Here is a 25964-nt window from a genome sequence, read left to right as displayed (position 1 = left end):
TCTAAGTGACTTCGACTGTGGAGTGATTGTTGGTGTTAGATGGGGTGGTTTGAGTATCTCAGAAACTGATGTTCTCTGACGATTTTCATGCATAACAATCTCTAGAATTTGAAGAGAATGGTGCCAAATACAAAAAAAAAATCCAGTGGTGGCAGTTCTGTGTGTAGCCCCCCCCCCCCCTCCGCCACTCTCAGGGTCACATAAAAGACGAAACTCCCTTACATGTGGGTGATAGTAACTCAAATAACCACACTTTACAACAGTGGTATTCAGAACAGCGCCCCTGAATGCATAAAATGACAAACCATGAAGTGGATGGGCGACAGCAGCAGAAGATCATGAACATACACTCAGTGACCACTCTATTAAGTACAGGAGATACCTAATAAAATAGCTAGGGCATGTAGTTTCCCCAAGCACCAAAAACATTAATGGACAGTAGACATTTAGCCTTTGGACTGTATAAAAACAACAAGGATAATTACGCTGATTTCAATTTAAGTTCCTGATTGCTTGGCAGACTTCCTTCAAGTACCAGCCAAAAGCTCCAATTAAAGGAACAAAAAAAAGCCAAAATGCAAGTGATCAACTTATATCATTGGTAGATGGAAAACTTACTATTTCTACAAATTCTTTGAGAAACATACAAAATAATCCTGATAATGTTTCTTTTTATTTTATAGTTAGCTTCCTAATAGGAAATATTGAGGATAAAGTACAAATGGATTTTACCTTGCCCAGAGGTTTGAATGTCAGATAATAACTGGTGCTCAATCTTGGACACGCCATTACCTGATGAGTGCTAAAGTCGTATATGCAGTGGTGTGTTGGGGCAATGGCATCAACACGGATTTGCCTGATGAGCCTGTGAGTACAGAAATTGAAAAATAAAACAGCAGTTTATTGCCCCCACTGTACCTGTGTTCTGAATGAATCTGGTAGGGAAGTGTGGTTAAGGTGTTAATTATATTAAAGAAGTCTGAAATTAATAGTGTGAAGGTTGAGATGAAGGGAATGATTAGAATACTTAAATTCAAAGACAGATCAGCTGTGAAAGGAGAAATAAATAAAGGGACGTAATTAAGAGAGCAAAACTAATCAGAAAGAAAATAAGTAGTTTAAACAAATTAATTACATGTTCCCAACATCAATTAAAACCTTAGTACAAATTAATCCTCAGAGCTAGAAATGGTGCAAAGCATAGAATATTACGATGTTGATAAAAGTGTCCTTGGGCTTGAATGATTTGACAACTTTCTGTGCTGTGCCTATTTCTATCTACTGATTAGTAGAGGAAACTGGCCAGGTTCAATTAAATTATGAATAAGATATACTTGTGGTAAACAGTGCATCTTAGCCAACAGGTTCTTAATGCCATTGTTTAGTCACTCATCTGACTTTGCCTGGCTATTTGCACTAAAATAACAGTGTATACCATTATGCTTGCTATTATTTTGGCAGCAAATTTTGGATTTTTTGATTTGTTCTATGAGGCCAGACTTCACTGCTGACTTATATATAGTAGTTGGTCTAACAACACATATTTTAAAGCTCCAGCTAGAATTTATTCCACAGAGGAAAGAGGAAGAGTGCATGTATTTACATTTTTTCACAGATTCAAGGCATCTCAAACCATTTTAGAGCCAGCTAAATGTTGAAGTGAAGACACAATTGTTATGTGGAGGGTAAATTTTCTGCCATTCTGAATTTCTGCCTGATTTCTTTTTTTGTCCACCAGGGACAGGAAACAAAGAAATTTCCGTTACTTAAAATCCTTCTGTGGAAGTATTCCTGAAGGTGCAACGAAAATTTCTTATAAACAGAGTATCAATGGGAAACCGTAGATGCAAATAGCAGTTAACTGTCAGCAGAAGATTTCTGAAAAGATTATGTGTCCTGTAGCTCAGCTGACAGCTGAATGAGACAGAAAGAGCATAATTTCGATACCCTAGGATTTGATACTGTTTGAGTCACAGAGTTATACAGAATGGAATCTGGCCCTTTACCACAACTCATACATGCAGACCAAGATGCCTCCTGAGTTCGTCCCATTCGCCTGAACTGGACCCATAGCCCTCTAAGTTATTCACATCTTTTAGACATTGCAATTGTAACCACATGTGTCACTTTCTCCGGCCACTTGCTCCATGTACACACCACCCTCTGTGTGAAATATATGCCCCTCAAATTCCCTTTAAATCTTTCCCTTCTTACACTGAAATATGTCTTCTGGTTTTAGACTCCCTGATCCTCGTAAAAAGATTGTGCCCATCCACCTTATGATTTATAAATGTTTTTATTTATTTATGTTTTATTAATTTATGCCTTTATAAATGTCTCATGTTTTTATAAATCTCTATGTGATCACCTTTTAGTCTGCTTTGCTCCAGGGAAAACAGTCCTAGTCTCCCTCTTTCACTCAAGTCCAACTGTCCTGGTAATATCTGCATGCATTTTTTTCTGCAAGTTCTCTAGCTTAATCACATTCTTCTTAAGTAGTATATGTTGAAATTTGGATGAAAATATGTATGCTTGGTAGAACATCCACAATTCAAATTCCTAGCTGATGTAGTTTACAGAGCAATTATTATGCCTGGTGACTGGCAACAAAATCTTTTTAAGCAACACACATAAAAGTTGCTGGTGAACGCAGCAGGCCAGGCAGCATCTCTAGGAAGAGGTGCAGTCGACGTTTCAGGCCGAGACCCTTCGTCAGGACTAACTGAAGGAAGAGCTAGTAAGAGATTTGAAAGTTGGAGGGGGAGGGGGAGATCCAAAATGATAGGAGAAGACAGGAGGGGGAGGGATGGAGCCAAGAGCTGGACAGGGGATAGGCAAAAGGGATACGAGAGGATCATGGGACAGGAGGTCCGGGAAGAAAGACAAGTGGGGGGGGAGGGGACCCAGAGGATGGGCAAGGGGTATATTCAGAGGGACAGAGGGAGAAAAAGGAGAGTGAGAGAAAGAATGTGTGCATAAAAATAAGTAACAGATGGGGTACGAGGGGGAGGTGGGGCCTAGCGGAAATTAGAGAAGTCGATGTTCATGCCATCAGGTTGGAGGCTACCCAGACGGAATATAAGGTGTTGTTCCTCCAACCTGAGTGTGGCTTCATCTTTACAGTAGAGGAGGCCGTGGATAGACATGTCAGAATGGGAATGGGATGTGGAATTAAAATGTGTGGCCACTGGGAGATCCTGCTTTCTCTGGCAGACAGAGCGTAGGTGTTCAGCAAAGCGGTCTCCCAGTCTGCGTCGGGTCTTGCCAATATATAAAAGGCCACATCGGGAGCACCGGATGCAGTATATCACCCCAGCCGACTCACAGGTGAAGTGTTGCCTCACCTGGAAGGACTGTTTGGGGCCCTGAATGGTGGTAAGGGAGGAAGTGTAAGGGCATGTGTAGCACTTGTTCCGCTTACATGGATAAGTGCCAGGAGGGAGATCAGTGGGGAGGGATGGGGGGGATGAATGGACAAGGGAGTCGCGTAGGGAGCGACCTCTGCGGAATGCAGAGAGAGAGGGGGGAGGGAAAGATGTGCTTAGTGGTGGGATCCCGTTGGAGGTGGCGGAAGTTACGGAGAATAATATGTTGGACCCGAAGGCTGGTGGGGTGGTAGGTGAGGACCAGGGGAACCCTATTCCTAGTTGGGTGGCGGGAGGATGGAGTGAGAGCAGATGTACGTGAAATGGGGGAGATGCGTTTAATAGCAGAGTTGATAGTGGAGGAAGGGAAGCCCCTTTCTTTAAAAAAGGAAGACATCTCCCTCATCCTAGAATGAAAAGCCTCATCCTGACAGCAGATGCGGCAGAGACGGAGGAATTGCGAGAAGGGGATGGCGCTTTTGCAAGAGACAGGGTGAGAAGAGGAATAGTCCAGATAGCTATGAGAGTCAGTAGGCTTATAGTAGACATCAGTGGATAAGCTGTCTCCAGAGACAGAGACAGAAAGATCTAGAAAGGGGAGGGAGGTGTTGGAAATGGACCAGGTAAACTTGAGGGTAGGGTGAAAGTTGGAGGCAAAATAAAATCTTTTTGCTTGTTTTCTTTGCCACAGGAGATGCTGCAATTCAACTTTAAACAAGTTAACATGTACTACTTTATCTTAATCACAGATGCATCAGGTTCTTGGGTATTCTTTCTTTTGGTTATCATAGGTTCTTTAAAAGATGTTTCCTTATAAGACCATAAGACATAGGAGCAGAATTAGGCAATTTGCCTCATCAAGTGTCCTTCGCCATTTCATCATGACTGACCCATTGCCTTCTCAAATCCATTCTCCTGCCTTCTCCCCGTAACCTTTCACACCCTACCAACCTATCAGCCTCCACGTCAAATGCGCCCAGAGACCTGGTCTCCACCTTAAATGCACCCTGTGGCAACAAATCCATGATTCAACACTCTCTGGATAAAGAAATTCCTCCTCATCTCTGTTTTAAATGGACACCCTCTATTTCCAGGCTGTCCCTTTGCGTCTAAACTCCCCCACCAAAGGAAACATCCTCTTCGCATCCATTCTGTCTTAATTAAGGCATCCATTAGTCTTGCGAGACCACGGATCTGCACCTGGAAAGTCTTCACTCTCCAGGGCACAGGCCTGGGCAAGGTTGTATGGAGGACCGGCAATTGCCCATGCTGCAAATCTCCCCTCTCCACGACACCAATGTTGTGCAAGGGAAGGGCAAGGGCCGATACAGCTTGGTACCAGTGTCGTCGCAGAACAATATGTGGTTAAGTGCCTTGCTCAAGGACACAACACACAGCCTCGACTGGGACTTGAACTCACAACCTTCAGGTCGCTACTCTAATGCCTTAACCACTTGGCCACGTGCCCACTCTATCTGAGCCTTTCAGTATTGGATAGGTTTCAATTATAGTCTCCCTCATTCTTCTAAATTCTAGCAAGAACAGGCCCAGAGTTTTCAATCGCTGCTCATATGAAAATCAATTAATTCCCAGAATCATTCTCGTGAACGTTCTCTGAATCCTCTCCAATGTCAGCACATCCTTTCTTTAATAAAGGGCCTAAAACTGCTCACAATACTCCAAGTGAGGCCTCAACAGTGCTTTATACAACCTCTGCATTACATCCTTGCTTTTATATTCTAGTCCTCTTGAAATGAATGTCAACATTGCATTTGCCTTCCTCACCACTGATTCAACCTGTAAATTAGACTTTAGGGAATTCTATTTCTTTGCACCCTTTGCACTTCAGATTTTTGAATTTGCTCCCCATTTAGAAAATAGTCTACGCTCTTATTCCTTCTACTAAAGTGCATGATCATACACTTCCTGACACTGTATTCTATCTGCCACCTCTTTTCCCATTCTCCTAATATGTCCAAGTCCTTCTGAAGCCTCTCTGCTTCCTCACCACTATCTTCCCCTCCACCTATCTTCATAACATCCACACACTTAGCCACAAAGCCATTAATTTCATCATCTGAATTGTGATATACAATGTAAAAAGAAACAATGCTAACACAGACTGCTGGGGAACACCACTAGTCACCAGCAGCCAGTCTGAAAAGGATCCCTTTATTACCATTGTTTGTCTACCGGCAATCAGCTAATGCTCTATCAAAGGGTCTCGGCCCGAAACGTCGACTGTACCTCTTCCTATAGATGCTGCCTGGCCTGCTGCGTTCACCAGCAACTTTTATGTGTGTTACTCTATCCATGCTAGTATCTTTTCTGTAATACTATGGCTCTTATCTTGATAAGCAACCTCATGTGTGGCACCTTGTCAAAGGCCTTCTTAAAATCCAAGAATAGAACATCCACCAATTCTCCTTTGTCTATCTTGCACATTATTTTTTCAAAGAATTCCAACAGATTTGTCAGGCAAGTTTTTCCCATAAGGGAACTATGGTGACTTTGGCCTATTTTGTCATATGCCTCCAAGTACCCCAAAACCATATCCTTAGCAATCAACTCTAACATCTTCCCAACCACTGAGGTCAGGCTATCTGGCCTACAATTTTGTTTCTTCCACCTCCCTCCTTTCTTGAAGAGTGAAGTGACATGTGCAATTTTCCAGTCCTCCGGAAACATGCCAGAACCTATTGATTCTTGAAAGATTATTACTGATACCTCCGCAGTCTCTTCAGCTACCTCTTTTAGAACCTCGGGAAGTAGTCCATCTAGCCTAGGTGACCTATCTACCTTCAGACCTTTCAGTTTCCCAAGCACTTTAGAAATAGCAACTACACTCACTTCTGCCCCCGACACGCTCAAATTTCCTACATACTGGTAGTGTCTTCCAGAGTGAAGACTAATGCAAATTTTTTTTCCGTTCATCAGCCATTTATTCGTCATTTTCTAGTGATCTAATATCTACTTTCACCTCTCTTTTACTCCTTATATATCTGAAAAGACTTTTGGTATAACTTTTGATATTCTTGGCTAGATTAGATTAGATTATGAGGACATGCAATCCTCTTTTATTGTCATTTAGTAATGCATGCATTAAGAAATGATACAATGCTTTTCCAGAATGACATCACAGAGACACAGGAAAAACCAAGACTGAAAAACTGACAAAAACCACATAATTATAACAAATAGTTACAACAGTGCAAAGCAATACCATAATTTGATAAGAACAGACCATGGGCATGGTAAAGTCACGGAGTCTCTCGAAAGTCCCATCATCTCACGCAGATGGTAAACCTCCAGCGCCACAAACTTGCCGATGCAGCATCCCGGAAGCATCCGACCACAGTCCGACACCGAGTCCGTCCAAAAACTTCGAGCCTCCGACCAGCTCTCCAACACCGAGCACCATCTCTGCCGAACGTTTCGACCCTGGCCCCGGCAACAGGCAATAGGCAAGGCCGAGGATTTGGGGCCTTCCCTCCAGAGATTCTCGATCGCACAGTAGCAGCAGCAGCGAAGCAGGCATTTCAGAGGTTACTCCAGATGTTCCTCGGTGCTTCTTCACGTCTGTCTCTATCAAATCAGGATTGGGCACGGCATCCTACTTCACAGATATGATATCAATTCGGAACGGCCACACGTGCTGCGTCATGCCGCCATCTTCTCCTCCCTCCTAGCTTAATGTTACATTTAATCTTTTCTCCCTTTATAGTATTTTTAGTTGCCTTCTGTTGATTTTTACAGATTTTCCAATCCTCTAACTTTCCACTGATTTTTGCTCTATGATGTGCCCTCTCGTTTGCTTCTATGTTGGCTTTGATTTGCCTTGTCAGCCATAGTTCCATCATCCTGCCTTTAGAATACTTCCTCTTCTTTGGGTTGTACCAACCCTGCACCTTCGGAATTTCTCCCAGAAACTTCAGACATTGTTGTTCTGCTGTTATCCCTGCCTGTGTTCTTTTCCAATCAGCCTTGGCCAGCTTTTCTCCCATACCTCTGTATTTCCCTTTACTCCACTGTAATACTGATACATTTGACTTTAGCTTCTCCCTCTCAAATTGCAGGGTGAATTCTATCACATTATGATTACTGTTTCTAAGGGTTCGATTACCTTAGGCTCATATTTGGTTCATTACATAACACCTAATCCAGCATTACTAATCCCCAAGTGGGCTCAACTACAAGCTGTTCCAAGTAGCCGTATTAGTGGATTCCACAAATTCTCTCCCTTGGGATCCAGCATTAATTTGATTTTCCCAATCTATCTGCATATTGAAATCCCTCATGACTAATGTAACATTACCTTTTTGACATTTTTTCTATCTCAAGCTGTCTTTGTAAACCACATCCTGGCTACTGTTCAGAGGCCTGTAAATAATTCCATCAAGGTCTTCTTACCCTTGCAGATTCTTAACTCTAGCCATAAGGATTCTACATCTTCCGATCCTATGTCACCTCTTTCTTAAGATTTGATTTATTTTTCACCAGCAAAGCCACTCCACTTCTGCCTATGTGCTTGTCCTTTTGATAGATTGTGTATCCTTGGATATTGACCTTCCAACTGCAATCGCCTTTCAGTCATGACTCCATTATACCCACCATGTCATATTTGCTAATCTCTAACTGCACTACAAGATTATCTACCTTATTTTGTATACTGAGTGCATTCAAATATAACACCTTCGTTCCTGTATTTGTCCCTCTTTTACACAGTAACCCATCCCACTGACTGCAATTTTGCCCTATCATCTGCCTGCTCCTTGACAGCCTCACTATACACCACCTCTGCTTCTAAACCAATAACCCTACCTTTAGCCCTATTACTCCGGTTCCCATTCTCCTGCCAAAATAGTTTATAAATAAGCTACCACTGTTTGCAGCATGTGAACTGGCCTGATTCAAACCTTGCATTTCTAGCTGACTGTTGAACCCTACCAGGAAACTCGAAAACAACAGGAATCCTGCAGACGCTGGAAGTTCAAGCAACACACATCAAAGTTGCTGGTGAACGCAGCAGGCCAGGCAGCATCTCTAGGAAGAGGTGCAGACGACGTTTCATGCCGTGACCCTTCGTCAGGACACAGTGTCCTGACGAAGGGTCTCAGCCTGAAACGTCGACTGCACCTCTTCCTAAGGGAACTGGAAATGCTTTTTCTGCCTCTCTGCTCCATGGCGGTCTCCTTTGGCGTAGTGCCTTTCTAGTGACCTTTAATGCAAATAGTCTGCTGCTACTAAGAGTATGCTTCATAAACAGAAGTTATTTTCATGCATATTAAAAATATTTCAGTTATGATATGTTTAAATTCAATTATAAATCTTTAACTGAATAGTAAAACCCTCTGTAAGTATCCAGATTTGTCAATAAGTTTGATTTCATTGACTTCTGTAAATTCTGAGCTTTCACCTTAAGAAAACGTCATTTGGTGAAGATTCAAGTCCAGGTCTGCTTGCAAATAGCAAGCCCCTTGATCAGCATTACTAAGAAACAGCTGGCTGGTCATTACTACATTGCAGTTTTTGGCAACTTACTACATTATGTAACTATGGTACCAGGATGTTGTGGCCATAACAAAGACTTGGTTGAGAAAAGAACAGAAATGGTTGCTTATTGTTGCAGGATTTCATTGTTTTAGTAAATATAGAGAAGGAAGTAAAGGGGTGGGGTGGGGTGGGGTGGGGGGATTTGCAATATTAATCAGGGCCAGTATCACAGCTGCACTCAGACGGGATATTATGGCAGGTTCATCCACTGAGTCTATATGGGTAAAACTCAAAAATAAGAAAGATGCAAGCACTCAGATGGTATTTTGCTACAGACTCCCAATAGACAACAAGATTTTGAGGAACAGATATGAAGGCAGATTGGGGAAAGCTGTTAAAACAACTGGATTTTTGTGATGGACGTCTTAAATATATACCAGGAAGTCATTAGTGCAAGAAGATTAGATGGGGAATAATTTGTGCATCCAAGAGGGTTTCTTAAATTAATATGCAGATAGTCCAGTGACAAGAGGGGGCATACTGGACATGGTGTTGGGTAATACTCCTGACCTTTCAATGTGAGAACGGTTAAGGAATGGTGATCACAATTCCTTAAGTTTTAAGATACTGCAGCAATGAATAAGGTTAAGTCTGGACCATGTGGGAGAATATTAAATTGGATCAGGACAAATTATGATGGCTTTAGGCAGGAACTAGGGAGAGTTAAGTGTGAACAAGTCCATATCTGACATGTGGATGATGTTTAAAGTCCAACTGCATAGAATACAAAACAGAAAAGGGAAATGTATATAAGGTTTCAAAAGCTAAGATCAAAGAAAGCCCTTGAACATTATAATGAAGCTTGAAAAGAACACAAGAAGAAAATTAGGAAAGCCAGGATGGGCCATGAAAAGCCCTTGACAAGTAGAAATAAAGAGAATTTCAAGACTTTCTGTACATACGTAAAGAGCAAGAGGATAAATGGGGAGTGGGTAAGACTACTCAAGGATAAAGGAGGGAACATGTGCTTGAAGGTGGAGGATGTGGGTGTGGGCCTAAATGAGTACTTTGTATCTATATTTGCCAAAGGAAACAACATGGAGAATGGTTAGATCAGTGTGGAGTGAACTAATTTGCTACGGTATTTGAAGATAAAGAAGGAAATGATGTAGGGACTCTTTAAGAGGATTAAGGTGGATGTTCATGGGGCCTGATGGGATATAACCCAGATAATTAAGAGAGGCAAGAGCTGAGCTTTGTGGGGCCTTGAGTGATATTTTTGTTTTCCCCTTAGCCACAGGAGAGTCTCAGAAGACTGGTGAGTAGCTAATTTTGTTCCATTATTCAAGAAGGGAAGCAGGAATAATCCTGGAAATTATAGTCTGGTGAGTCTCATGTCAGTGGTAGGGAAGTTATTGGAGAGAATTCTTGGGAAGGGGTTGTGAGCAATTGAAAAATCATGGCCTAATTAGAGACAGTCAGCATAACTTTGTGCAGGGCAAGTTGTATGTTACTAACTTGATAGAGCTCTTCAAGGAGGTGATGAAGGAGATTAATGAAGGTAGTGTGGACTCTGGACTCTATGGTTCATGTTCCATGTGTTTTTGTTTAGTTTCTTTAAACATTTGTGCGATTTGATCAAGGCATCAAGGCTGAGGAAAAAGAATGAACTAGTATTCAGCTCAATACTCCGTGAGGTTTACTTGCCTCAGCACTGAACTAAATGCAGCTGTGGCCTGCAACCATTGGGACTCGCCTCAATATTGAATTGGCTCCATGACTATGGCCTGCAGCCATCGGGTGCCTAGACCTGCTTCACTCCTGTCAGTGCTGAACTGGCTTTGTGGCTGTGGACTAACTTTTGGAGACTCTGTGGTCAATGTTCTGTGTGATACTTTTTGTTTGCTTTTTTTTCTTGTTTGTACAATTTGTTCTTTTATTTTGCACATTGGGTGTTTGATAATTTTTTAGTGGGTTCTATTGTGTTTCTTTGTTTTGTGGTAGTCTGCAAGAAGACAAATCTCAAGGCTGTATACTTAGATAATGTACTTTAAACTTTGAAACTTTAGGATGTCGTCTTGATAAATTTTAGTAAGGTGTTTATGGGCAATTCATCCAGTAGTCCAAAATGCATGGGATGCATAGTGAATTTTTCATTTGGATACAGAATTGGCTTGCCTATTGAAGACAGGGGACAGTGGTCAATGGGACTTATTCTGGCTGGAGGTCTGTGACTAGTGGTGTTCAGCAGGAATGCATACTGGGATCCTGCTGTTTGTGATATATGTGATCTGAATGAAAACATGAATAAGTAAATTTACAGATTATATGAAGAATGGTGGTGCTATGGATAGTGTACAAGGGAAATGGGAGACGAAGTTCAATCTGACCAAATGTGAAGTGTTGTACGCTAGAGATCAAATGGAAAGAGACAGTACACAGTTAAGGGCAGAATCCTTAATAATGCTGATGAACAGAGGGATCTTGGAGTCCAAGTTCATAGGTCACTGAAAGTGGCTACACTTTTAGGGAGCTATGATAGGTTGATAGGATAGTAAAGAAGGTATATAGCAAGCTTGCCTTATTAGTTGAGGAACTGACAGGAAGTTGCAGCTTTATAAAATTCTGTGGGTCACTTCCTACATCCCAGAAGACAGCACTCAGAAAAGGCAGATATCTGCACAAAACTTATCACTGCCTTCAAGCTTTTGGCCGCATCTTGAGTATTGCATTAATTTCTGTTCGGCCCAATATTAGAAGGATGTGAAGGCCTTAGAGAGTATGCACAACGGTTTTAACAGGATGCTGCCTGGATTAGAGGGCATGTGCTATTAGCAAAAGTTGGACAAACTTGAGTTGTTTTCTCTAGAATGGCAGAAGCTGAAGGGAGATCAGACAAAGGTTTATAAGGTTATGGAAGGCATAGAGAACAGAGCAAGTATCTTTTTATTGAAGGTTGAAATATTTAATACCAGAGGATATTTGGGTGAAAGGGATAAGTACAAAGGAGATGTGTGGGACAAGATTTTTACAGAGTGGTGGGAGCATGAAAAGCACTGCTTGGAGGTGTAGTGGAGGCAATTATGATAGATAGGCCTTTCATGTGGTATTACATAGCCACATGAACATGCATGAAATGGAAGGAAAATGAATATAGTGTAGGCAAAGCAATTAGTTTAGTTTGGTATTTAATTTAGTTATTTTGGCACAATATTAAGGGATGTAGGGCCTATTCCTGTGATGCAATGATATAGTTTTAATGTTCTAAAACTATAAGAATATTCACTTTATAAATAATATTTCAATAAAATGATGTGTTTTGAGATATCCTTTGTGAAAATTGTTACATTAGTCAAAGTTTTTCTAATTTTCATTTACACTATCCTCTTCTGTTAAGGAATTAGGGAAGAACAGATATTCCTGCCATTCCCTCTCTCCCTGAGCAGTTTTACTCCTTTTTCCTGCTTTACCAACATGCATTTAAGCTTAAAAGTGCAGCTGTCCCCAGGTTTCCACATTAGCATAATAGGGTTCTATACATCATACAGTATATCTGGCACACAGCCCTCCAACAATTAATATATACAATATGATACTAGAAAAGAAATGGATCACTTCCTGTATTTCAGAAGCCGGCACTCAGCAAAAGCAGACGTATATTGCAAAATATCTGCTTTTCTAATACCCATTACAAAACTGACCACTGCCTTCAAAGTGCTAGCAAAGCTTTTGGTCACTTAAGTAAAAGAGTCCTTGAGGACTAAAATCTCAGACTTGTAATGAATTTATGGTCTACCAGACCCCCTTACTATACTTCTGAGACTTGCATGACTTACAATGGCTATGTCAAGTCACTGGGAAAAAAAAAAGCCACCAATGTTGCCTTTATAAAATCCTACAAATTAGCTTTCCATCCATATGCTCAATTGGGTCAAACTTCCCTGACAATGAGGAACCAGTTATACCTATTTGGGCTGGCTAAGTCATTTGACACCCGTCAGAATCTCTATTACAAGTTATGTCTTGGGGGGAAAAACAAATTCATATACTCAAAGCTTCCTTGAAGAAATGCAACATCCCTAATAACTCCTGAGACTTCTAGAGAAGGAGGATCTGATACAGTACTGAGAACTTTGTGGCCATAGAGCAGAGGAAAACAGAAGCCCTGTATGGACACAGGAGTGTACCATAAAACAACTTGCTTTACTCTCCACTTTCTGCTCCAACTGCCACCCACAGTCACTGTAGTTGCTTCAGTCTCCTCTGAACCCACAGAACTGGAGTAGAAACAAGTCATCCCTGATCCCAGGACACTGCCTCAGATGGACACTGAACCAGAACGACTGAAAGGCTTACTTTTACAGAATTTGTTAAATGTCAAAAATAAGCTGCCATTGATAATGACACAAATGAAGGTATTGTTTTCTGCAATTATAATATATTTAAATGATGGCTTCCTAGTTAATTGGAAAAAAAACATAGGTTCAATCATGTTTTGGAACCAGGGCAGAATAATGCAGATTAGTATATGGCTAACCATAATGTTTTCCTTGTAGGCCCACCACTGCAGTCTTTTTATGCTGGCTACATCTGACTGATTCAAGTTGACTATATGATAGCATGAAGTATATATCTATTTTGTAGTCTAAGGAGAAGGTGAATTTTTAAAAAATCACTTTACCTGGAAAGAATCAACAACTTAAAGATTTCACCTTATGGTATGCCTGTGGTGTAGCTAAACTTGACTCAAATAATTCCCTCTGACTATGATAGGGTTACTATGTAGGTCAGGGGGTGCTTCCTACTACTCTTTCAAACACATTGTAGAATCGTAAAGGATTCTGAACTATGAATTTTCTGTAGAATTGACAGCTCCTGACAAGAAAAATTAGTTATTAGCACTGAGACTTACCTCTTTTAGTATCTTTTGCACTTCTAACGCTGAATGTGGCGTTGTATTTTTGCTTAAAGTGGACCAAAACAATATGTAGCTTAATCGTTCAGCTAGAATTTTGCAACAAAATAATGGAAACACTATTGAAGGGTAAATGATGGCAGAGATGTAAATTTAATAAGAATATTTAAAAATCATGGTGTTGGTTGCCCAACTCTGATCTCAGCTTTCAATTCTGTTTTCTTAGCAACATGTTCATCTACCTGTAAAGAGCAAATTTAAGACATGGAAATTTTTTTTCATAACAGTAACTTTTGTTGATAATGTGATCACTGTCTGGTATGGAGCCTCAGCTACTTCCATTACAGGTGCAAACTCTCATCCGCTCAAAACTAATCTATATGCTTCAAGACCTTGCCCTCAATACCTCCTTGTGCAATTGGATCCTCAATTTCCTCATTTGCAGAACCTAATCAATTTGGATTGGCAACAATATCTCCTCCACAATCTGCATCAGCACAGGTGCACCACGAGGCTATGTGCTTAACACCCTGCACTAGTCACTTTACACTTATGACTGTGTGGCTAAGCACGGCTCCAATGCCATATTTGAGTTTATTGATGGCACCACTGTCACAGATTGAACTAAAGGTAGCGATGAATCAGCATATAAATAAGAGGGAGATTGAAAATCTGGCTGAGTGGTGCCAAAACAACAACCTCTCACTTAAATGTCAGCAAGATCAAGGAACTGATGATTGACTTTAGCAGAAGGAAATCAGAGGTGCATGAACCATTACTCAATTTCTCATTGGGGATTAAAGGAGGAGAGGGGGTCAGCAACTTTACAATTTTTAGAACTATCATTTCGGAGGACCTGTCCTGGGCCTTGCATGTAAGTGCTTTTGCAAAAGCATTGAAGCACCTTTAATTACTTAGACATTTGCGAAGATTCAGCATTACATCTAATACGTCTATAAATGTGTGGTAGAGAGTCTATTGACTGGTTATATCAGAGCCTGGTATGGAAACACCAATGCCCTTGAACAGAAAATCCTACAAAAACGTACAGGATACAGCCCAGTCCATCACGGGTAAAGTCCTCCCCAACAGTGAGCACTTCAGGAAAGCAGTATCCATCATCGTGGAGTCCTACCAACCAGGTCATGCTCTCTTCTTGCTGCTGCCATCAGGAAGAAGGAGCAGGAGGCTCAGGACTCACATCACCAGGTTTAGGAACAGTTATTACCCCTCAACCATCAGGTTCTTGAATCATTGGGGATAACTTTTTTCAGTTTCACTTGCCTCGTCTCTGAACTGATCCCATACCCTATGGAAACAACAGGAATTCTGCAGATGCTGGAAATTCAAGCAACACACATCAAAGTTGCTGGTGAACGCAGCAGGCCAGGCAGCATCTGTAGGAAGAGGTGCAGTCGACGTTTCAGGCCGAGACCCTTCGTCCTGACGAAGGGTCTCGGCCTGAAACGTCGACTGCACCTCTTCCTACAGATGCTGCCTGGCCTGCTGCGTTCACCATACCCTATAGACTCACTTTCAAGGATTCTTCATCTCATGTTCTTGATATTTATTGCTTATTTATTTTTTTCTCTTTTGTATTTGCACACCCTGTTGTCTTTTGCACATTGGTTGTTTGTCCACCATGTTGGGTGTGGTCCTTCATTGAGTCTATTATATTTTTTGGATTTACTGAGTATGACCAGAAGAAAACAAATCTCAGGGTTGTATATGGTAGCATGTATGTATTTTGATAATAAATTTACTCTGAACTGCTCTTCCATCAAGGATCTCTTGAAGAGGCAGTACCTCAAAAAGGCATCATTCATCATTAAGTACCCTCACCATCTGGAACATGCCTTCTCCTCATTACTACAACTAGGAAGGAGGTATAAGAGTCCGAAGACCCACACTCAACATTTTAATAACAGCTTCTTTCCCTCTGCCATCAGATTTCTGAACAGTCCATGAACCCATAAGCCCTTGTTATTTTCCATGTATTTATTTTATGTTATAATAATTTTCATGTCTTTCACTGTACTGCTGCCACAGAACAACAAATTTCACAACATATGTCAGAGCAAATAAGCTAGATTCTGATTCTAGTTCACTCAATTGCTTGACACTGAAAATTAGCAACTATGAGTATGAAGGATCAGTACTTCAGGTTTTGAATTATCCAGGAATGTTGTAAAAATGTCAAATTTTAGATAATGATTTGTCTTTTGGTCCCTCACAATTCAAAATTATTTCCTTTTTTGTTCTCTTTCTCTTTTTTTGCTGAATTCTTCCACTTTAATTCCATCCCAACCCCCTTTAGCTTTGCATTGTTTTCACTTTTTAAATCTTATTACTTAAGCAAGAGGCCCTCGCCATTCTAATTTTGGTGATCAGTTAACTTTGGCATGTCGCTATTAATTCGCTTGTTCAGAAATCTTTAGACTAAGTTTTGTTCAACTGCCTAGGGGCAAGTCTAGCATAAAGCAGGTTTTATTAGATGCCCTGACACAGTAAAATTAGGTCTAATTTATCATTAATTGTTTTAGATGATGTGGAAGATTATGATTAAATGATCTATATGGAAATAACTGATGGAACACAGATGAATTGGTAATGAATAAATAACAAAAACTGGATAAGATTCACAAATCTTTCACCACTTATCTAATGCATTAAATTCTAATTGCAATGATCTCACACAACTGAGTTCAATGCATGTATTTTGTGTAACCGTTCAATCATTACTTTCTTGAGTCATAGTCTATGCAGATTTATTGCCATTTTTCCTATAAATTGAAGCTTTGCTTTAAATTGGATCATTGGTTAATATGCCATCCCCTGCAGAATAATATGCCAACCCTGCAGAAATCTTTTCCATAATGTAGATCAAACTGAAAAGTTTCAATGTGTCATTTCTTTTTCAAAACTGTTAATATTTGAACTATTCTTTACACCTTCATGGCTGTGAGCTTGCTCAGCAAAGGGAAACGTTGTGAATTTCATTAAGCTGTCTTTCTGTCCATGCCATACCTTTCTAGTTGGAAGCAAGATTTTTGTTAAGTTATGAAGGCAAGTTGGGAGAACCCTGTAGAAAATTAACATCAAATGTGTTTGCCATGAAATAAATTATATGTTAATGAAGAGACTAAACAGCAAAATTTAATGCTTAATCTACTTTAATGTAAAGGAATTCCAAAGATTTAATTTGTCTTGATTGGCATTTTGAACGTGGCACCAGTAGGGCAACAGGACATAAATATTGAACCAATGAGTTTTCCTTCTTGAATCCGGAGAATCTTGGTGCAACAGCTTTGCATGCCACCTGCTACCTTGAGTGCCAGTACATAGCATATGGAAGATCGAAGAGCACATCACAGCACCTAGCCCTTCGGCCCTCAGTGCCCATACAAATAATTATGCCAAGTTGAAGTAATAACATCTGCCTGCATGTAGTCTGTACTGCTCCTTTCTTTGCCTTCTTGTGTCCCTGTCTAAGTTCCTCTTAGATGTTTTGAGTGTATCTCTTTCCACCATTTCCTCTGGCAATGCATTCCAGGCATCCAACATAACTTGTGTGTGTAAATAAATAAATAAATTGATAGATGCCCTTGTAAATGCCAGCTAATATATGACAGTTCCACTATGGATGGGGAAAAACTCTGACTGACTGCCATATTTATACCTGTCATAATTTTTGTAGAAACATAGAAAGCTTACAGCAGAATACAGGCCTTTCGGCCCACAAAGCTGTGTTGAACATGTCCTTACCTTAGAAACTACCAAGGGTTACCCATAGCCCTCTATTTTTCTAAGCTCCATGTACCTATCAAAAGACCCTATCATATCCGCCTCCACCACCATCGCCGGCAGCCCATTCCACGCACTCACCATTCTCTGCGTAAAAAATAAACTTACCCCTGACATCTCCTCTGTACCTACTTCCAAGCACCAATGTACTTTTATCAGATCATCCCTCAGCCTTTGATGCTCCAGAGGATACACTCCAGGCTTGTCCCACTTCTCCTTGAAGGTAATTCTCTCTAACCCGGGCAACATCCTGGTGAATCTCTTCTGCATGTCCCCCAAAGGCTCCACACCCTTCCTGTAATGTGACTACAGACAATACTCCATTTGTGGTCTAACCAAAGTTATACACAGCTGCAACACAACTTCCCAACTTTTGTATTTAACATCCTTACCCAGGAACTTGCATCTCAAGATCCCTCAGCACATCGTTGTTCCTAAGGGTTCTGTCCTATGTAGAGTGATTTAAAACTTTGGCTCACGGCTGAATAGGCTGAATCACAGCCAGCCTATCTGGGAAACACCCAATGTTGATTTTCAAAGGGGGGAAAATCCAAGAGTTCAATTTTATCCCAAGGCAATTTTGCAAGATCCTGATTGTGTGATAGCTGCAAGTTATCCAATAAAATAGTGTGTAATGGGAGAATCTAAAGAGATGGGTGATTGTATTTGTTTTCATTTAAATTAAGCTGTTTCATTGAGTCATTACACCAAGAAGTGCAGCACTGAGCCATGCAAATCGGAGGGGTACAAGTTCAAATCAGTGTCTAGTTTTATAACTGGAGCTGTCCCTGCAATGGATAAAAATTAATTATAATTGCAGGATTCGGATTCTAACCAATGATTTTTATGGGCTGTGAATATGCAAACTTGAGCCTTCCACGTTTGAATAATTTGCCAATGGATATTATCTGAGTTCATAAACCAATGGGTAATTTGGATTAAGTACCAGATGATCACTATCTCTGAAATGCCACAAGAGCTCATCCATTGTTCATGGGGAAAAAAGCAGAAAATAACTGATGTAAAAACATTGTGTCCTTCAGTAATTCCATGATATTTTTGTCTGGTTATTCTATCAATGTTTTACCATTAATACAGCCAAAGATAAAAAAAAAAAGACCTCGCAACCAGTGGTTAATAATAAAAATTATAGCTGCTTCAAAGACACATGTATTTGGATAGGTAGTAATTTTAATCTAAAAGGATAATGGATTTGACATCTTGGAGCTAGAAAGCTGATGAAGTGTATTTGATTAAAGTTAAAAGTGTCAGAAATAGCATTGATGATATCAATTATTAAAAAATAATGAATAACTCTTATCGAGAACTTAGAAAAACTGTATTTAAAATGTGCTTAAAATGCCCAAGCTATTTAAAAACTATATTTGTATAGAAACTAAACACTCTGGACACTATGATTTAATTTAAAATAGTTTGAAGAGCTGTAGTGAAATGAATACATATTACCTGTACCTTAGCTGAAGAATATTTTACTTCATGTGTAAACGTCAAGTCTTAAGTTCATGGCATGCATTACTGTATCAATGTGATTATAGAGACCATATTATGGTCAATATGCTTGCTTATAGGATTCAGAATCGATTAGGATTTTAAAGGCCGGATTCACGATTTTGAGTATTTGGCAAATCAAGTAGGTAGAGCAGCCATTAATGAATATTGATGCATTCTTTTGTTACGGGAATGGGAAATTATTTCAAATTTACTGTCAGGATACCAACAGTAACGTTTCTGACCTCCTGTGCATGAATAAGGGGCTGACAAACTCTTTCTAATTTCTTTACAGATGTAGTGAAACATAGATGATATATTTGTTATGCAATACACTTAAACTGAGCCACAGTTTCATGATTCACCCTCTGCTCTTGATTGCAGAGATCATTTTTATTTAGTTATTTTTATTTTTTGCAACTCAGTGCGGAGTAAGCCCTTCTGGCTCTTCAAACCACACTACTCAGCAATGTCCCAGTTTAATCCCAGACTAATCAATTTACAATGACCAATTAACCTACTAGCCAGTATGTCTTTAGACTCTGCGAGCACACTGGAGCACCCGGAGAAAATCCTCACGGTCATGAGGAGAACATACTTACAGGCAGCAGTGGGAATAGAACCTGGGTCCCCTGTACTGTAAAGCATTGTGCTAACCACTATGCTACCATGCTGCACTTTGATCTATGTGAACACATTAGATTTGTCACCAATTTCAAACAAATACCTTTAATTAGATTAGCCAGAGGAGATGCAACACCTGTTCTTTATATTTTCCTTCCTCATGACCTATGACCCCAAACATTTTTCAAACTGAAAAATGTTTCATTTTCACTCTTCCAATACAGAACATTTAATCTGATGTTTATTATTGGATTGTTTTACATTGGAGAAACTAAATGCAGATTCGATAACCATTTCACAGAGCACTTCAGTCTGCAAGGACAATTCTGAACACCATGTGCTCATTATTTTAATCCTCCATTTCACACCCACTCTAATCTATCTGCTTTGACCTCTTTAACAGTAATAACAAAGCCCAGCATCAGATTGAGAAAAGGCACTTCTATTTCCAACTAGGATATCACAGACTAAATTTAACACTATCAGAAAACCAGCCTTTCCAGTTTATGTCAGATCATATCACTCTGCTGAGGTCCTGCATGACTAGTTACAGCATTCTCTGTTTTTATAGTTTCTCCCTCCAGCATGTGTGAGTTCAAGGTGCTAAAATTATTTTGGTTGAAACTGTGTCACGATTATAGTTTTGACTCAATTGCTGTTGTATAATTTTGGTAGTCAAATTTGGTTGAACAAGGTATATATTCTATGAAACTGTTTGGAGTTGTTCTGTACTACAGCAAGAAATCAGCAATATTCCTGCAGCACTCACCACTTAATGCTTCCCTTATATACTGACTGACCTCATGAATTCTACTTTTGATACTCGAAGATAAGAAGGAATGGAAATAGGAGTGATACCATTCAATTCGATGAAGTTTGCTCATGAGTCCCTGACTATGGACATGACTGCAGAGGAGTGTTTTTTTTTTGGTGGTTTGTCCTTACGGCTCTGACAAAACTGTATTTGCTGACTCGTGATTGAAAATCACAGTCCAAACAAACCCTATTAAACAAAGCTTCTTGGAATTCTGTTTTGTTGTCATTATTCACTTTTGCTTGATAATTTTGCCAAAATCTTTTTCTTGAAGTAGCTGGTGTATTTCCACTCTGTAATCTTCACTGCTACTTATTTAGAACCTCATGGCAGTGGATGCAGAATGATTTCTCCACTTTGTGTGTTTATGGGTCATATTCCATCTGTCCATAGAACATTTTCATCCCTCATTCTTTCTGGATCATGTTTGCCCCTCCCAGCACAATAGCAGGAAAGTCCTCGTTGAATATATTCAGCATATTTTCACTTTCAACATTACAATTTTCATTCAGTAGATAACAAAGGCATTTTGTACTGCAATACGATTATCCGTTTCTACATCTTTGATATTAGATATAATTGATTTGGAATCTAACGTCTGTAATAAAGACCATAAGATATAGGAGCAGAATTAGGCCATTTGGCCCATCGGGTCTGCCCTGCCATTCAGTCATGGGCTGATCCAACTCTTCCAGTCATCCCCACTCCCCTGCTTTCACCCCATACCCTTTGATGCCCTGGTTGGTCAAGAACCTATCTATCTCTGCTGTAAGTATACCCAATGACTTGGCCTCCACAGCTGCTCGTGGCAGCAAATTCGACAGATTTACCACCCTCTGACTAAAGTAATTTCTCCACATCTCAGTTCTAAAAGAACGTCCTTCAATCCTGAAGTTGGGCCCTATTGTCCTAGAATCCCCTACCATGGGAAATAACTTTGCCATATCTAATCTGTTCAGGCCTTTTAACATTCAGAATGTTTCTATGTGATCTATGAGACTTTTGGTTTGTTTCTAAGATGAAGAATCAGAGTCAGGTTTAACAGAATTTAGAATTTCTTTAAATCTTGTATCCACCCCACAACGTGAAGGAGTAAAAATCTTTGTGTTATGATTCTGTTGCAATGTACAGACATGTGAATTTATAAGTCTAATGGCTTGTAGAAAGAAGCTGTCCCATAACCTGTTGGTCCTGGCTTTAGTGCTGCGATATCGTTTGCCAGTCGGAAGCAGCTGGAAGTTCTTGGTTGGGGTGACTGGTGTCCCTGATGATTTTCCACGCTTTCTTTATGCACCTGCTGCTGTAAATGTCCTCAGTAGAGGGAAGTTCACGTCCACAGATGCACTGGGCTGATCGTACCATTCTCTGCAGTGCCCAGCAATGAAGGTTGGAACAGTTCCTGTACCAGGTGGTGATACAGTCAGAATGCTCTCAGTGGTGCCACTGTAGAAGATTGTGATGATTTGTGGGTCGATGCCAAATTTTCTTATGTCACCTGACGTGAAAGAGACGCTATTAAGATTTTTATTTTTGCCATGCAGCCAGCGTGTGCAGAATAGGTGAGATCTTCAGTGATGTGTATACCAAGGAACTTGAAATATCACTGGCATATGTTGTCAAATTTGTTGTTTTGCAGCTGCAGTACAGTGCAATACATCAAAGAAAACCTAAGAAAAGCTGTAAATTACAATAATAAATAAATATATAATTAAATTAAGAATAAAATGTTCATTCATAAACCTAATGGCGGAGGAGAAGAAGCTGTCCTGAAATGCTCTGTGTTTATTTACAGCCCTGTACCACCTCCTTGATGGTAGCAATGAGAAGAGGACATGTTCTGGCTGATGGGAGTCCTTAATGATGGATGCTGCATTTCTGAGGCATTGCCTTTCGAAGATATCTTTGATGTTGGGGAGGCTAGTGCCCATGATTGAGGTGGCTGAGTTTACAGCTTTCTGCAGCTTTTACTGATCCAGTGCAACGGCCCCTCCATAGCAGACGGGGATGCATCCAGTTAGAATGCTCTCCACGATTCATCTGTAGAAATTTGGTGACATACCAAATCTCCTTAAGCTCCCAATGAAATATAGCCACTGTCGAGCCTTCTTTGTAATTGGATCATTATGTGGGGTCCAAGAGAGATATTCAAAATGATGACACCAAAGAACTTAAAACTGCTCACCCTTTCTACTGCTGATCCCTCGATGAAGACTGGCGTGTGTTCCCTAGACTTCCCTCTCCTGAAGTCCACAATCAATTTCTTGGTCTTACTGAGTGCAATACCACTCAACCAGTTGATCTATCTCACTCCTATACTCCCCCACATGACCATCTGAGATTCTGCCAACAATAGTTCTGTCATTGGCAAGGTGTTTGAGCTGTGCCTAGCCACACAGTCATGGGTGTAGAGAGAGTAGAGCAGTAGCCTAACCACTCATCCTTGAGGTGCACCAATGTTGATTGTCAGTGGGGAGGAGATGTTATTTCCAATCCACACTGACCAGTAAGGAGTTCAAGGACACAGCGGCAGAGGGAGAAACCGAGGACAGAGTTTGGAGTTGAGGATATGATGGTGTTGAATGATGTAATATTGCTATTGTCCAGGTGGTCCAAGGCTCAGTGAGGAGCCAGTGAGATTGCATCCGCTGTAGACCTAATGCAGCAATAGGCAAATCGGAGTGAGTCCAGGTCCTTACTTAGGCAAGAGTGGATTCTGCCCATGACCGATCTCTCAATCCACTTCATCACAATAGATGCAAAGCAACTGGGCAACAGTCATTGAGGCAGCTCACCCTGGGCACAGTATGATTGTCATACTTTTGAGGCAGGTGGACCCTTCTGACTGCAGCAGTGGAGATTCAATATGCCCTTGAACACTCCCACCAGTTCGTTGGCATAGGTTTCAAATGCCTTGCAAGAGATCACTCTCTTGAAAGATGTTCTGACTTTGGCCTCTGAGGCAGAGATCACAGGGTCACCAGATGTTGCAGTCATTCGCACAGGTGTAATTTTATTCTCCCTTTGAAAACATGCATAAAAAGTGTTGAGCTCATCAGGGGGTGAAGCATCACAGCCATTCATGATATTAGGTTTCACCTTGCAGGAGGTAATGGTCTGCAAACCCTGCCAAAACTGACATACATCTGATTTTCAGATTTAGATTATGAGGACACGCAGCCCTCTTTTATTGTTATTTAGTAATGCAAGCATTAAGAAATGATACAATGCTCCGCCGGTGTGATATTACAGAAAGACAAGACAGACGACTGAAAAACTGACAAAAACCACGTAATTATAACATATAGTTACAACAGTGCAAGCAATACCGTAACTTGAGAAGAACAGGCCATGGGCACGGTAAAAAAAATTCAAAGTCTCTCGAAAGTCCCATCATCTCGCACAGACGGGAGAAGGAAGAAAACTCTCTTCCTGCCATGAGCTTCCAGCGCCGCAAACTTGCCGATGCAGCATCCTGGAAGCACCCGACCACAGTCCGACTCTGAGTCATCCAAAAACTTCGAGCCTCCGACCAGCCCTCCGACACCGAGCACTGAGCACCATCTCTGCCAAGCGCTTCAACCCCAGCCCCGGCTGCCAGCAACAGGAAAAGCCGAGGATTTGGGGCCTTCCCTCCAGAGATTCTCGATCGCACAGTAGCAGCGGCAGCGGACCGGGCATTTCAGAAGTTTCTCCAGATGTTCCTCCGTGCTTCTCACATCTGTCTCCATTAAATCAGAATTGTGCACAGCCCCTATTGAACAAATACAATATCATTTCACTGGAGAGGCCACACGCGCTGCATCGCGCCGCCATCTTCATCTCTAACTGAAGATTTAAGATAGTTTAATGTAATTTCCAATACACAAGTGTAAAGGAGAACAAGATAATTGTTATTCTGGAAATAATAAAGTATTGGTGGAATTTGTGAGTGATGGTGTTTATCAGCAATACTGCTTGGGGAAAGTAACTGTTTTTGGGCCCGGTTGTCCTGAGATAGATGCTACATAGTCTTCTCCCAGATGTGAGTGGGGAAAAACGGTCCATGAGCAGAGTGGTGGGATCTTTCATGATGTCACTGACCCTTTTCTATCCCCTATCTGTATATATCTTCTTGATGGTGGGAATTGCTTTCTTGCTCTTTTTTTTAAAAAAAAACACTTCCTGTAGGTGTATCTGGTGTTCTTGTATAGTTCTGGATCACCCATCTTGAATGCTACAGATCTAGCCCCTCAGTAGACTGTGAATCTCCTAGTTCATCCATGGCTATTGGTTTGGGTATGTTAGTTATGTTCTCAATGGCACACAATCTTCGATACAGGTTTTTTTGCTCCACATGCCTTTTTCAGTAAGAGATGCAAACTTGTGATCATTATCTCAAGATCTGAAAGGTACTCCATTATGCCTGGAAACAAACTCTGCTCTAGTACATTTTAAGCTATTAGCATATTGCTGATGGCCTTAAGATTTATCTTCACTGGCAATAACCTTCAAAGCAATATAAACCATTTCTTGCTACAAAAAATGTGCATTTGCTTTACTTCAGTTTCTATTTACAAGGTTCTATTTTTCTGTCTTCATGGCAAATAATGTTATCTTGGTTGCACAAGCAGTGATCCATTCCTTATGAGATAGTAACTGTTGTGTCTCAGTTAAGTGTGGGTGACATAACCCCAAAGGACGGATTTGCTTTTGAGTAAATCCCTTTGCATATGTCAATGATCAATTACCACCAAACAGCTTCGTTACATTCAGTGTAGGAAGTCTAATTTTCTGAATACTCTAACTCTACTTGGAAATCTTATGAAGTTGGTAATGGATATCGATCATCATGTAGCCTGATTTAGAATAGTTTTGTGGTGAGCATTTGGTCTGTAATGACAGATGAGGAAACTCTTTAATCTCAACTACAGTTTTTATTCTGGTAAACACGAAACAGACTGGGCATCATGACCCTGATGAAAATCCAACCAGTCTCACACTGATGGGGAGGTGACCATATCACCCATCCCGGTTACAGTTAGAGTGACCCACAAATACACAAGCAAATGACTGTGTAACCCAAGCTAAAATGTAACAAAAGACGAACTGGAACTTCCCACCATAATCCCATAAAAACATTTTAACACAAGAACAATAAACAGTACTGGTCATTAGCAATGCGGGGGTGGGCTGTGGACCACGCCCCCACCCAGAACGTCACACTGTCCCCACCCAAGGGGTCAGCCGTCCGCGGCAACCCCAGAGTCCAGAGCAAGGTCCAAAGTTCTGGTGGGCATTGACACTGCCACCTGTTTGTGTGAGGCAAGGGGCAGGGCACCCAGAGTGACATTTCCTTCATTCAACCTCGCTGGGTTAGTGGTGGCCAAGGGCTGACACGGTGCCAACTGGTCCCGGTGCAGCATGACTGCCTTCCGACGCTCAGACAACCGCACCCAATATA

The sequence above is a fragment of the Mobula birostris genome, chromosome 4 (genome assembly GCF_030028105.1).
Source record: "Mobula birostris isolate sMobBir1 chromosome 4, sMobBir1.hap1, whole genome shotgun sequence".
NCBI classification, from domain to species: Eukaryota; Metazoa; Chordata; class Chondrichthyes; order Myliobatiformes; family Myliobatidae; genus Mobula; species Mobula birostris.
This window is presented reverse-complemented; position numbering follows the sequence as displayed.